Source organism: Hemiscyllium ocellatum, chromosome 22, assembly GCF_020745735.1.
Source record: "Hemiscyllium ocellatum isolate sHemOce1 chromosome 22, sHemOce1.pat.X.cur, whole genome shotgun sequence".
Classification (NCBI taxonomy): Eukaryota; Metazoa; Chordata; class Chondrichthyes; order Orectolobiformes; family Hemiscylliidae; genus Hemiscyllium; species Hemiscyllium ocellatum.
This window is the reverse complement of record NC_083422.1, coordinates 48,505,483-48,521,432: the sequence shown is the minus strand read 5'-3', so window position 1 is coordinate 48,521,432 and position 15,950 is coordinate 48,505,483.

Genomic DNA, 15,950 nt, shown 5'->3' with positions numbered 1-15,950 from the left:
ATGTGATTAGGCAGGAATTAGGATGCATAGAATGGGGTAGCAAAATGCAGAGGATGCAGCCAATAGAAATGTGGGGCTGGTTTAAGGAACAGATATTGTGTGTTCTTGATAGGTACGTCCCTGTCATGCAGGGAGGAAGTGATAAGGTAAGGGAACCATGGTTTACGACAGAAATTGCATCTCTTGTTAAACAGAAGAAGGAGGCTTATGTGTTGATGAAGCAAGCTGGTTCAGGTGAGGCGATGGAGATTTCAGATCAGCTAGGAAGGATTTAAAGAGAGTTAAGAACAGCAAAGAGAGGACACGAGCAGTCTTTATCAATTATAATAAAGGAGAACACTACAGCTTTCTATAGGTATGCAAAGAATAAAAGAATGACTAGGGTAGGAATACGGCCATTCAAAGACAGAAATTGGAAGTTGAGTGTGGACCCTGTGGAGATCGGAGAGGTGCTAAACGAATACTTCTCATTGGTTTTCACTCAGGAAAAGGAGAGTATTGTAGAGGAGAAAAATGAGATACAAGATATTAGACTGGAAAGGATCGAGGTTAGTTATGAACTGGTGCTATTAATTCTAGAAGGAGTGAAAGTAGACACATCTCCTGGGCCTGATGGGATTTATCTGAGGATTCTCTGTGAAGCTGGGGAGGAGATAGCAGAGCCTTTGGCTTTGATATTTGAGTCATCATTGTCTACAGGTTTAGTACCAGAGGAATGGAGGATTGCAAATGTTGTGCCTTTGTTCAAGAAGGGCAGTAGAGATGACCCAGGTAATTATAGACCAGTGAGCCTTACTTCTGTTGTAGGAAAGGTCTGTATAAAGGATTATAAGAGATAAGATTTATAATCATCTAGCAAGCAACAATTTGATTTCAGATAGTCAACATGGTTTTGTCAAGGGCAGATCATGTCTCACAAACCTTATTGAGTTTTTTGAGAAGGTGACCAAGCATGTAGGTGAAGGTAGGGCAGTTGCCGTGGTATATATGGACTTCAGCAAAGCCTTTGTTAAGGTTCCACATGGTAGGCTGTTGGAGAAAATGCAGAGGCATGGAAGTGAGGGTGATTTAGTAGTTTGGATTAGAAACTGGCTTTCTGAAAGAAGGCAGTGTGTAGCGGTTGATGGAAAATATTCAGCCTGGAGTCCAGTTACTAGTGGTGTGCCACAAGAATTTGTTTTGGGACCACTACTGTTTGTCATTTTCATAAATGACTTAGACGCAGGCATAGGTTGATGGATTAGTAAATTTGCAGACAACACTAAAGTCGGTGGAGTAGTGGACAGTTTGGAAGAATGTTACAGGTTGCAGGGGGACTTGGATAAACTGCAGAATTGGGCTGAGAGGTGGTAAATAGAATTCAGTGCAGCTAAATGTGAGGTGATGCACTTTGGGAAGGCTAGCAGGGAAGCAGAGTATTGGGTCAATGGAAGGATTCTTGGTAGTGTGGATGTGCAGAGGGATCTTGGAATCCCTGAAAGTTGCCACCCAGGTTGATAGTGTTGTTAAGAAGGCATATGGTGTGTTAGATTTCACTTATAGAGGGATTGAGTTCCAGAGCCGCAATATCATGTTGCAACTATACAAACGCTAGTGCGGCCACTTGGAATATTGTGTACAGTTCTGGTCGCCATATTTTGGGAAGGATGTGGAAGCATTGGAAAAGGTGCAGAGGAGATTTACCAGGATGTTGCCTGGTCTGGAGGGAATGTCTTATGAGGAAAGGTTGAGAGACTTGGGTCTGATCTCATTGGAAAGAAGAAGGCTAAGAGGGGATTTGATAGAGACGTACAAGATGATCAGAGGATTAGATAGGATAGACAGTGAAGGTCTTTTTCCGAGGATGATGACATCAGCTCGCACAAGAGGGCATAACTACAAATTGAGGGGTGATAGATTTAAGACAGACGTCCGAGGCAGGTTCTTTACGCAGAGAGTGGTAAGGGCGTGGAATGCCCTACCTGCTAATGTAGTTAACTCAGCCACATTAAGGAGATTAAACAATCCTTGGATAAGCACATAGATGATGATGAGATAGTGTAGGGGGATGAGCTGAGAATAGTTCACAGGTCAGCGCAACAATGCGCTGTATTGCTCTATGTTCTATGTTCTAAAAGTCACACGGCATCAGGTTATAGTCCAACAGATTTATTTGAAATCACAAGTTTTTTGAGCGCTGCCCCTTCATCAGGTGAAGTCACTTGATTTTCTGAACATGAGAGTTTCTGCTTCTACTGCTTGTTCAGTCAGCAAGTTCCAATTGCCACCACCTTCTGAGACAATAATTTTCAGTGACTCCCCTTTAATCTCTCTGCTAAATGAGGTGATAAGGGGCAACATCAAAATTACAGTGGAAAATAAAAGTTCATGGTGTAGGGGATAAAATATTAGCATGGATAGATTAGATTCCCTGCAGTGTGGAAACAGGCCCTTCATCCCAACAAGTCCACACCGATCCTCTGAAGAGTAATTCACCCAGACCCATTCCTCTACCTATATTTACCCCTGACTAATGCACCTAACCTACACAACCCTGAACACTATGGGCAATTTAGCATGGCCAATTCACCTAATCTGCACATCTTTGGGCTATGGGAGGAACCCAGAGCACCTGGAGGAAATCTATGCAGACACAGGGAGAATGTGTGAACTCCACACAGACAGTCGCCCAACGTTGGAATCGAACTCTGGTCCCTGGTGCTGTGATAGAAGATTGGCTGGTTAACAGGAAGCAGACATTAGGTTTAAATGGATGTTTTTCAGGTTGGCCGGATGTAATCAGTAGTGTGCCACATGGATTGATGCTCGGATGCCAACTGTTAACAATTTAAATGATGACTTAGATGAAGGGATGGAAGGCATGGTCATTAAGTTTGCTGATGACACAAAGATACGTAGGAAAGTAGGTACTCCTTTCACAAGGAGGTTGCAAATTATATATATCTGGATAGGTTAAGTAGGTGGGCAAAGATAAAATAAATGGAATATAATATGGCAAATTGGGAAATTGTGTATTTTGACAGGAAGAATTTTTAAAAATCATCTAAGTGGCGAGAGATTGTAGAACCCTCAGGTACAGAGGAATCTGGGTGTCCTGGAACTCGAATCACACAGTTAATATGCTGGACTGAGAATGATTAGGAAGACAATTGCAATGGTGTCATTTATTGCAAGGTGAATGGAATAAAAGAAGGTCAGTGAGTTTGACTGCACTTATACAGGGGTTAGTGAGACCACATCAGGATTACTGTGCACAGTTTTGGTCTCCTTATTTAAGGACATAATAGTATGAGAAGCAGTTCAGGGCAGATTCACTTAAATGATTCCAGGGATGATGGGGTTATCTTATAAAGAAAATTTGGATAGGCTGGGCCTGTGGCCATTGGAGTTTAGAAAAATGAGAGGTAATCTTATTGAAACATCTAAGACCTTGAAGGGACTCAACAGAGTGGATGCTGAGAGAATGTTTTCCCTTGTGGGAGAGAAATAGAACAAGGAACACAGCTTAAAAATTAAGAGTCTCCACTTAAGATAGAGATAAAATATCTTTCGTTCTGATGGTAATAAATCTGTGGGACACTCTTCCCCAGAGAGTGATGGAGGCAGGGTCATCGACTATTTTAAAGTCTGAGCTAAGAGAGTTTCTTGATTGACAAGAGTAGACAGGAAAATAAAGACTAAAATCAAATGTTTTGATTTTATCAAATGTTGGAGCAGGTTTGAGGGGCCAAACTGCTTTTAACCATTATGTTACTATGTTTCCTCTCAGCCACTGGAAATATGTCTTTCTTAAGACTCAGTTGAAATACCTCATTATTACATCCTGCTCAATAAATCTCCCCTCAATCTCTTCTGTTCCGAAAGAAATAACTCCACCCTATTCAATATTTCTTCATATCTAGTATTTTCCAGCCATGCCAACATTGTTGTAAATCTCCCTCGTGCCCCCATTTGTGAAATTACATCCTTTCTGTAAATGCATGGACCAAAACTGCATATAGCATTCTGGTTGTGGCCTATTATATAGTTACACGATAACTGTAATCCTCTTATACTCCATGTCTTGATCACCTTATCTATCTGTCTGACTACTATAAGAGATCTTTGGACATGCGTACATATAAATAATAACATTCCATTTGTCTTTCTAATCACTCTCAGTACCAGCATGTTAACTTTGTGATTCATGTACCAGAACACCCAGATTCCTCTGTACCTCAGAGTTCTACAATCTCTCACCACTTTGATGATGTGCTTTTTTTTAATTCTTCCGGTCAAAATGCACAATTTCCCAATTTGTCATATTATATTCGACTTATTACATCTTTGCCCACCTACTTAACCACTATTCCTTTTTCATGTTCAGTACTATACGATTTATTTTGTGTTCTCTTGCCTTGCTTGCCCTTCCAAATGAATAACCTCACACTTTTCTCAATTGAATTCCATTTGCTTCTTTTCTACCCATTGATTGCTGTATAACTCTATGACTGTATGGCTGTGATCAGTCCATTGTTAACTTTCTGTTCCTGCATTTCTTCCTCATTATCAACCCTGGCAAATTGTTGCATTATTGGCACAATTTTTAGTCTTCCATTTGATGAGCCTTTTTATTTTCTTTAAAGAACATACCCATTCTAAACTTAAAAAGTGAGTGACTATAAGCACCAATGAAAAGACAGAGGTGTTTCTAGTCGCCTTAGCATGAATTTCCCTGAATATTTAAATGAAGGTCGGTATTGTATTATGTTAAGCATGGCCATGACCTGACCAGGTTGGACAAGTGAAGGAATTTCTGTTACTCTCAGTCAAACTTTATGTTTGAATCATTGCTCCTTACCATGTTAAGCAAGAGACCTAGGACCACAATGGCCTCTAATGTTTATTAAGCATATTGCATAAGTATGTGACCCCCTTTGAACATTTTTTATGCAGGTGTGCATGCATAATAAATTAAAAGGGCTGACTTGAGTGGGACCATTTGGATTGTTGCATTGTCATACAGTTGCACATTTAGGGGAAGCACTGCCTCAACTTCTGCCAGAAATAGTCTTCTAGTCACAAAAACATCCATCATCCATTACCGTTTGTGTTCAGTCACAGAGTCAATTTGGATTCAACTTGTCACATGTTTTTGGATTCTGAGGGTTCTTATCATTTTAATCAGATAACTCTGTGGGGCGTAATCAATTAACTATCTCAGATGTGCTTTGCACCTTCATTTCTTACATCTTCAAAAAATTCAGTGAAGTTAATCAAATGTGATCTTTCTTCTCCAAATCCACACTGACTCTTTTAGATAAATTAATCTGTCCCTCTCTAAATGATGATTTACACTTTTCATCAGAAATTTTCCAGTTGTTTGCCCATTGCAGTCAGCCAGATGGACCTCATAGAATATGAGTTCTCTGACTGGGGCTGTTAACCTTGTCCAGTCAGGGAGCTCTGGCTGACAGATACTGTATAAACAGGAGTGTCAGACATCCTGTTCACTCTGAGAACTGCCTCTAAGGGGGTTTGATCAGTGTCACAGACTCTCCACGCATAAATAAAGGGTGACTTGGTGATGGGATACTGGCCTCTGTGGAGTTATTTCTTCCACCACTGAGGTTCAGTTGACTGGCCTGTAATTTCTTGGGCTATTCCTTCCTCCCTTTATAAACAATGGTAAAATCCTCACAGTCCCCTGCCACCATGCCTGTAACCAGATAGGATTGGAAAAAAGAATGGTCAGCAGCATTGTCACTTCCTTCTCTTTTTTAACAACCCAAGACTTTGATCTAGGTGCGGTGATTTATCCACTTTCAAAGATGTCAAAAAACATACTTTTTTCTCTCTCACTCTGTCTATCTCTTTTAATATTTCATACTCCACCTCCTTATTTATGATATCTGCAATGTCCTCCCTTTTGTGAAGACAGATGCAATGTTTTTATTGACAATCATGTCCACATCTTTTGTTCTCTCTGTTTCTAATTAGTCAGACCCTTTATTCTCATTATCCTCATGCCCTGATGTATTTGTAAAAAATGTTTGCCCAATGTATTGCTTGACAATACATTCTTATGGCCTCTCTTTTATTTTCTAGTTTCCTTTTTAATTTCACCCTTGCACTTTCTTCCTTCCTCTTGGCTTTCTGCAGTCCTGAGATACCTCTCCTACTCCATCTGTATTCAGGAGAAGGCCAGATTTGTGAGTCCCATTTTGTTTTATCTTCCTTGGAGCATATTCATTCTCCAATTCACTTGTCTGAAACTCATTTACCTTCATGTAAATGTATCTGAAATAACTCCACAGAGGCTGGTATGCTATCACCAAGTCTCTCTTTATTTACACGTGGAAAGTTCTTGACACTGATCCAGCTTCATCAGAGCCAGCTCTCAGAATGAACAGAACCTCGGATACTCCTGTTTTTTTTTTCTCTTTTTTTCTTTTTCTCGTTTTTTTCCTGTCTTTTCTTCTTCTTTTTTAAAATTACCCCCACACTACCGCCTAACTGCGATAGTGCTGATTTTTTCCCCAGCACCCATGTTGTGTGTGTGCAGGTGTGAAACACAGCGAAAGACACAAGGTGCACAAATCTTTATTCAAATTTCCACCACCAGGAAGAAAAGAAACACCCAAGTGGCCAGTGACAAGCAGTGCCCTTCACATCAAATGGGACACTCCTGTTCTTTTCTTTTCTTTTATTTCTTTATTTCTCTTTTTTATATTCTCTTCCCCCCCCACACTACCGCCTAACTGCAGTAGTGCTGATTTTTTCCCCAGCACCCATGTTGTGTGTGTGCAGGTGTGAGACACAGTGAAAGACACAAGGTGCACAAATATTTATTCAGTTTCCAGCACCAGGAAGAAAGGAAACACCCAAGTGGCCAGTGACAAGCAGTGTCCTTCACATCAAAGGGCAATGCTGAAACTCCTGTTCTTATCTGTCAGCCAGGGCTCCCTGATTGGACCAGATTAACAGCCCCAATTTGGAGACTCATACTGTATGAGGTCCGCATGGCTGACTATGTTATAATCACCACATTATCCAATCCACTTCAGTTTAGTAAAGCTATCTTTTCCCCAATTTAAAGCCATTATTTTTACTCTGTCTTTGTGCCTATGCATAATTCTTTGAAATCTAACTGAATTATGATGACCAGCACAAAAGTTGTCCCACTGATATCCCCTTCACCTGACCACATTCATTGTCTAATTCTAAAACAGGAACTGTCCTTTCTCTTAATGGAGTGAAAAAGACCCATGGCAAGAAAATGTTCCCCTGAAACCATTTAAAGAATTTGATGCCTTCGTGATTTTTCACACTATATCTATCCTGTTTATTATTGAGGTAATTGAATTCCCTATGATTCCTGCCCTATTGCTTTGGCACATCCTATCAACTTGCTGACAGATCTCTTTCAGCTCCCAGCTATGTTAGTCCCTTTTTTCTTCCTTAGTTCAACCCGTATGTCCTGGTTTTCTGACCTTCAAACATATAATTCTTCCCCACTTCCGGAGGAATATTTGTAAACAATTAATATTTAGCTCTTGGGGGGAGGAGAGTGTATACTGCATAAAATTATTTTCACCCAAATACTAAGACATGCATGCACTAAGACACACTCATCCTGACTTAAAAACATCTACAGAAACAAAGATATTTGCACTTGCAAGCAATAAAACATAAATTGACAAAGAGAAATCTACTGCATATTAGTACCCATGGACACTCCAAAGTGCACAATTCCTATATCATAGATGTATACATGAAGTGAGACTAACATATATACACACACACACACACACACTCACACAATCTGCTTATATGTGCACATAATGATACTTACACACCCTCATGCATTCACACTTCAACACACATAATCACACTTCCAAGCTCCATTGGTCTCTTAGATCCACATGTCATTTTGTGAGACCCACTCTCTGTTGCTGGCAGTTGCCGCCAACTGCCCAAATACTATGACATTAAACTATTGAAACCGTCCAAGACGTGTGGTAGCAAATGAAAGCACTTAGGCCCTAAATCTTTATTTACCCAAATCACAACACAAATCGTTCCCACAACAAACAATGTCTTATCCTGGTTACTCTGCTTTGACAGCCCGCTGGCTCCGAATCCATTCTCCGTAACTTGAAACCTGGCCTCAGCAGATAAACGCAGTTTGAAAGTGGCAGATTCCAGTTCCTTGAGGCTGAAACCCAGAAAAATCATTACTGGTAAAAGGTGAAAACTAAACTTTGACAAATTATTGGAGAATGCTGAATCAGTCTCCAGAGAGTGATGAAGGAAAATCATCTGAAAATAAGATAAGATGAAAATTAATAACATGGAGCCTAGGTACAGATGCATACACTGCAACTACACTCAGGTATGTATTTACCCAGGTAAATACACACTGCAGTTATTGAACATCGGGAGCGGGAGGTGTGAATCTTGAAAGTGGTGAATCAAGCCAACTGTTTAGTCTTGGGCAGTCTTCAGTGCAGTTGGAGCTGAACTAATTCAGCAACTAGAATGTATTCTATCACACTCCTGATTTGTGCTTTGTAGATGGTGGACAGGGGTTGCGGAGTCACCTCAGAATTCTAAGCCTCTAACCTGTTCTTGTAGCCATAGTATTTATATGGCTGAGAGAAAGTGAGGACTGCAGATGCTGGAGATCATAGCTGAAAATGTGTTGCTGGAAAAGCGCAGCAGGTCAGGCAGCATCCAAGCAGCAGGAGAATCGACGTTTCGGGCATGAGCTCTTCTTCAGGAATGAGGAGAGTATGCCAAGCAGGCTAAGATAAAAGGTAGGGAGGAGGGACTTGGGGGAGGGGCGTTGGAAGTGCGATAGGTAGAAGGAGGTTAAAGTGAGGGAGATAAGGTGAGGGTGATAGGCTGGAGTTGGGGTGGACGCGGAGAGGTCAGGAAGAAGATTGCAGGTTAGGAAGGTGGTGCTGAGTTCGGGGATTTGACTGAGACAAGGTGGGGGAGGGGAAATTAGGAAACTGGAGAAATCTGAGTTCATCCCTTGTGGTTGGAGGATTCCCAGGCAGAAGATGAAGCGCTCTTCCTCCAGCCGTTGTGTTGCTATGGTCTGGCGATTGAGGAATCCAATGACCTGCATGTCCTTGGTGGAGTGGGAGGGGGAGTTGAAGTGTTAAGCCACAGGGCGGTTGGGTTGGTTGGCGCGGGTGTCCTAGAGGTGTTCTCTGAAATGTTCCTCAAGTAGGTGGTCTGTCTCCCCAATATAGAGGAGGCCACATCGGGTGCAGCAGATGCAATAGATGATGTGTGTGGAGGTGCAGGTGAATTTGTGACTGATATGGAAGGATCCCTTCGGGCCTTGGAGGGAAGTAAGGGGGGAGGTGTGGGCGCAAGTTTTGCATTTCTTGCGGTTGCAGGGGAAGGTGCTGGGAGTGGAGGTTGGGTTGTTGGGTTGGTAGGGGGTGTGGACCTGATGAGGGAGTCACGGAGGGAGTGGTCTTTTCAGAACACTGATAGGGGAGGGGAATTTATCCCTGGTGGTGGGGTCCATTTGGAGGTGGCGGAAATGACGACGGATGATACGATGTATATGGGGAGGTTGGTGGGGTGGTAGGTGAGGACCAGTGGGGTTCTGTCCTGGTGATGATTGGAGGGGCGGGGCTCAAGGGCGGAGGAGCGGGAAGTGGAGGCTCAAGGGCGGACAAGCCATTTATATGGCTGATCTAGTTCAGCTTTACGTAAATAGTAACCCCTAGGATATTGACAGTGGGAGTTTCAATGATAGCAATGCTGTTGAAAGTCAAAGGGAGAATGATTAAATTCAATTCTGATGGAGGTAGTCATTGCATGGCACTTGTGAGGCACAGAATGACATGCCACTTTTCAACTCAAGACTGAATGTTGTCCAAGTCTTGTCATTATCTTCAGAGTTGCAAATCTTAAGGAACATTGTGCAAACATCAGCAAATATCCTCACTTTCAACCTTATGACGGAAGAAAAGTAATTGATGAAGCAGCTGAAGATAGTTGATGTTAGTACACCACTCTAAGGAACTCCTGTAGTGATTGTCCGGAGGCTGAGATGATTGACCTCTAACAACTAGGACCATCATCCTTTGCACCAGGTGTAACTCCAAAAAACTTGGAGTCTCCCTCCTGATTTCCATCGACTCCAGTTTTGTTGGGGTTTCTTGATGCCACACTTGGTCAAATGCATATTGTCGATTCGAAGGTTGGTGCTGATTAGGTGTCACTTGTTCGGACCAACAACACCCTCCATCACTTTGCTGATGATTGATTGGGGCTGATGGGGTGGTAATTGGTGATTTGACTCTGGAATCAAAAATACAGTTTGTAAATTTATGGGTGTACCAAATTAAAGGAAATAGTTAATATTAACAAGGCTGCAAAAGTTACAGGAGAACATTAGTAAACTTGCAGAATTGGCAAATGAACTTCAGATGAATCTGAGGTAACACACATTGATAGGAAGATTAGGGAGCTCACTAATTAATTAGAAGGTCTGTGTCTGTGTGGGGTAGGGGAGCAAAGGGATCTTGGAATACGAATACATCAATCACTACAAGTAGTGCCATGGATTAGCATATAGCCATAAAAAGACAAACCAATCAGTAGGCTTCATTTCCAGAAGGATAGAATTGAAAAGTAGGGAGTTTATCAAGCATTGACAAGACCACACTCTGTATCTGTATCTGAGTGTATCTCTAATAGAGTCTCTGTATCTGAGTGTATTGTTAACAATCTATGAGAGATACACTCAAATTAGAGATTGTATTTTATTCAATCATAGGATGTAAGCATGGGCTAGCATTTATTGTCATCCTTAGTTGCAATTAAGAAGGTGGTTTTGAGCTCTCATCTTGGACTTATACAGTAAATGGTAGGGCCCTGGGGAGTGTTGCTGAACAAAGAGGCCGAAGGGTGCAGGTGCATAGTTTCTTGAAAATGGAGTCCCACATAGACAGGGGACTGAAGAAGGCATTTGGCATGCTTGCCTTCATTGGTCATAACATTGAGTGTATAAGTTGGGATGCCATGTTGCAGCTGTACAGGACATTGGTGAGGCCACTTTTGGAATACTATTTAGAATTCTGGTTGCCCTTCTATAGGAAGGATGTTGTTAAACTTGAAAGGGTTCAGAAAAGATTTACAAGGATGTTGCCAGGGCTGGAGGATTTGAGCTATAGGGAGAGGCTGAATAAGCTGGGGTTTTTCTCCCTGGAGCATCGGAAACTGAGGGGTGACTGTATAAAGGTTTATAAAATCATGAGGGGCATGGATAGAGTGAATAGGCAAGGTCTTTTTTCTAGTGTGGGGGTGTCCAAAAGTAGAGGACACAGATTTAAGGTGAGAGGAGAAAGATTTAAAAAGGACCTGAGGGATAACTTTTTCACGCAGAGGGTGGTACATGTATGGATCAAGCTGCCAGAGGAAGTGGTAGGAAGTGAGTACAATTACAACAGTTAAAATCACCTGCGTGGGTACATGAGTAGGAAGAGTTTAGAGGGAAAAAGGGTCAAATGCTGGTAACTAGGACTAGGTTAGATTGGGATGCCTGGTCAGTGTGGATGAGTTGGACTGAAGGGTCAGTGTCTGTGTTGTAAGACTACATCTGTCCTTGATGGTATCGGTAGGATTTAGCATCACATAGTCTTGATGAGACAAAATCCTGTTTTGTATTGAGTTTACTGCCCACTGTATTGAGTGGCACTATCAGCATGCTAAGCTAGATAGATTCAGAATATATCTAAAAGCTCAATACTGGGCAAATATGAGATGCTATGGGCCATCAGCAGTAGTAGTTTTATATTCAATCACAATCTGTAAACCATAGCCTGGCAGATCCATCATTGCCATTATCATCAAGCAGGGAGATCAATCCTAGATCAATGAAGGTTTTGGGAGGGTATGCCAGGAACAGTACTGGGCATAATTTGAAATTAGTTATCAATGGTGAAGGTACAACACAGGAATACTACATGACAAACAGCAGAAGCTGAAGCAATTTATCCAACAATGAATGGATCAGCCCTAAACTCTGGACAGTTCTATCAAGCAACACATATTCACCAATGACCTACTCACCAACGGTCAATTTGAGTTCCACCAGGACCACGCAGCTCCTGACCTCATTATAGCACTGATTCAAATATGGATAAAAATACTGAATCCAAATGTGAGTTGCAAGCAATTGCCCTTGATAGGGCAGCACAGTGTCTCAGTGGTTTGCACTGCTACCTCACAGTGCCAGGGACCTAGGTTTGATTCCAGCCTTGGGTGACTGTGTGGAGCTTGCAGGGTTTCCCTGTGTCTGCATGGGCTTCTGCTGAGCGCTCCGGTTTCCTCCCACGGTCCAAAGATGTGCAGGTTAGGTGGATTGTCCATGCATGGCTACAGGGATAGGGAGGGTGTCAGGATGAGATGCTGCTCAGAAGTCTGCACTGTAGGGATTCTATGATTCAAGGAGCCCTAGTAAACCTGGAGTCAAAGGAAAAACTCCATGGGCTGGAGTCATACCAAGCATGGAGAAAGATGGTTGTTGATACAGGACTACAGTTACTTCATCATTGGCTTTCCCTCCATCATAATTTCAGAAGGGGGACTATTTATTGATGCTTGCACAATGTTCAGCATCATTCACGACTCCTCAAAAACTGAAACATCTGTGCCACTATGCAGAAAGACCTGGCCAATATTCAGGTTTGAACTAATAAAGGACAAATAACATTTGCCCACATACATGTCAGCCAATAGATTAATCTAACCATCTCCCCTTTCAAATTAAATAGCATTAACATCACTGAACCTCCCACCATCAACATTCTGGAGAGGGAGTGCACCATTGACCAGAAATGTAACTGTACAAGCCACATAAATACTTTGGCTGCAAGAACAAGTGAGAAGCTGGTTATTCTGTACCGAATAACTCACCTCTTAACTTCCTAAAGCTTGGCCACCATCTACAATGTACCATCAAGAGTATGATAGAAATCTCTCTGTTTGCCTGGATGAGTGCAGCTCTAACAATATACAAGAATCTTTGATATTTTCCAGTAAATGCAGCCCTCTTGAAGAACACAACATCCACCGACTTAAACTCCCTCCAGCACCTGATACACTTCAGCAACAATGTGTACCATTATCAAGATGCAGTTTCGCAACACATCAAGACTCCTTCAATAGTACCTTCCACATTAATGAATTTTCCCACCTAGAAGACAAGAGCATGTGTATGGGAACACCATCAAGTTTCCTTAAAATCACACAATGTCCTAGATTGGAAATGCAGTGTAGTCCCTTCATTATCACTAAAACTCCCTCCAAAACAGTACTGGGGATGTACATAACTTTCAGTCAGGGACTGGAAATAAATTCTGGCCTTGCTAAAAGAAACCATATCCGATGAATGAACATTAAGAAAGAGATAGATTCAGATTTAGGTCAATGTGTATAAAGAAATGCATGTTGTGACAGCTACTCAAACTCTCTGAGTGAACTGTTCCATTCAGCCACAGAAATAGAAAAGTGCGGATCTGGTCAGATCCTGATTCTTTCAACAACATTATGTTTCGTTTTGTACCCCATATAATCATTCCACCACTTGGCCTGATTTCCTAAACATCCTAAAATAATTCTGGATGCACTTAATGAGTGGATTTGCACAACTTTATGGAGCAGAGAATTCCAAATGTTTAAAACTCTCTGGAGTGAAGGGATTTCTCATCATCTCAGTCCTAAATGCGTAACTATATAGGTTGTGTCTGTGCTGCCTTGCTCCTGAGTTTTCTGCCAGGTGAAACATCCTCCCAGCATCTACTCTGTCCAGCCTTGGTCACTCCTTTCGGCAGTTAGCATATCACAAAGCTTAGGTTTAGTTTCTTAATGATTTACTGTAGTCATGTATACCTAAGTACAATGAAAAGCCTTGTTTGTGAGCAATACAGGCAGATCATAGTAAGCAAGGACATACAGATCATGGGGCATTTGGACAGAGTGAGGTATACACTGCACACAAGGTACGAGAACCAAGATCAATATTATTTGAAATTAGAGAGTCCATTCATCAGTCTAATAATGGCATGGAAGAAGCTGTTCTTGAACGTGTTGGTGCGTGTGTTCAAACCACTGTACTTCTGCCTGACGGAAAAGGTTGTAAGAGAGCATTACCAGTGGGAGGTGTATTAGATGATGTTTCTGCAGCAACGGGCTGTGTAAATGGCATCCATGGATGGAAGGTTGGCTTCTGTTCTGGTCTCGGCTGTTCATACAACCTTCTGTAGTTTCTTATGGGCCTGGGCACAGCAGTTGCTGTACCAGACTATTATGCACCTGGACAATATGGTTTCAATGATGTACTTTAGAAGTTGGTGAGAATCTTTATGGACATGCCAAATTTCCGAAGCTGTCTGAGGAAGAAGAGGCATTGTTGTGCCTTCTTGACAGTCACATCTATGTGGGAGGTCCAGGACAGGTTGTCTGTTAATGTCACTCCAAGGAACTTGATACTCTCAACACTCTCAGCCTGTAGATATGGGTGTACCCTCCTCCTTTCTTCCTGAAGTCAATGATCCATTCAGTGATGTTAACTGATTAATATTTAAAATTATAATACAGATACGGAGACATATCACTGCCATCTCAATTCACTCAATGAAAGAATAATTGTATGAAATAACTAAATAAAGAATTTTAAAACTTAAAATTAATTTTGTGAGTATTTAATGATGTTTTCCAGCATGGTTTTCCAGATGGGTAAGTATTGCCGATGTTCCTGTTTGTCCAAAGCGTCGACTTTCCTGCTTCTCGGATGCTGCCTGACCGGCTGTGCTTTTCCAGCACCACACTCCAGCATCTGCAGTCCTCATTTTCAACTAGATGTGTAAGTACGCCAGTGCAAAATTGAGAAAGAGTCTTGCACAGCTTGTGAATACTATCCTGAAAACTGAACTTTGGCAAATCAGCAAAATACCTCAGACAAAGCAGATCATAAACCTCGCTGTCTCTGTCAGATACAAAGGGAGAGATGGATAGGAAGAGCAAAGAAAGAAAACAAAGACTGAGAGAAACAGTGAGATGCAGAAAAAGATATAAGGAGAAAAAGGGAATAAACAATGTGAGATAAAAAGAGATATAAAAAACAGGGACAGAGAAGAAAGATGGAAAAAACATGCTGATAAAGAACAGGAGTAGGCCATTCAGCCCCTTGAACCCTGCTCCATCAAACCAATATAATTATAGCTGATCTGATTGTAACATCAAATCCCCACTCGATAAACCCTCCCTCCTTGCCTACCTGATAAACCCCCCCCCCCCTCCTTGCTTATAAGAAGACATCCACCTCTGATTTACAAATGTTCAAAGACTCTGCTTCCAGGCAAAGAGTTCCAAATATTTTCTGAAAGATAGAGGAAAAGAAAGAAACTCTGAGAGTGAGATGTGAACAAACCTAAAGCAAGCAAGAGAAATAAGGCAACAGTGCCAGTTAGAAAGGGAGATGGAGAGGAAAGGGAGAGAGATGGACAGATGAAGAGGAAGGAGAGAAACTAAAAAAAAAACTGAAGGGTGGAAATAGAAAGAAAAAGTGAAACAGGGATGGAAAGTGAAACAGGGATGGAGAGAGAGAAGGGACAAATGAAAACCTGCAGGGAGGTAGGGAGAGGGGCAAAGGGCTGGGAGAGGAAGAATAACATTTTCAGTGAGGGGACCCCACTTCTACATTTGTTCACTTCTCAGACAAAAGACCATTAAAAATGCCCTGCCTTCAAAGTGAAATCCTTGAATAGGTACACTCCAGGAGTTAGAATCACAGAATCTCCACAGTGCAGAAAGAGGCCATTCAGCCCATTGAGTCTGCTCTGACTTCTGAAGAATCTTCCATCCAGACTCCGCCTCCCACCCTATTCCATAATCCTGATTTAGCATGGTTAATCCACCTAACCTGCACATCTTTGGAT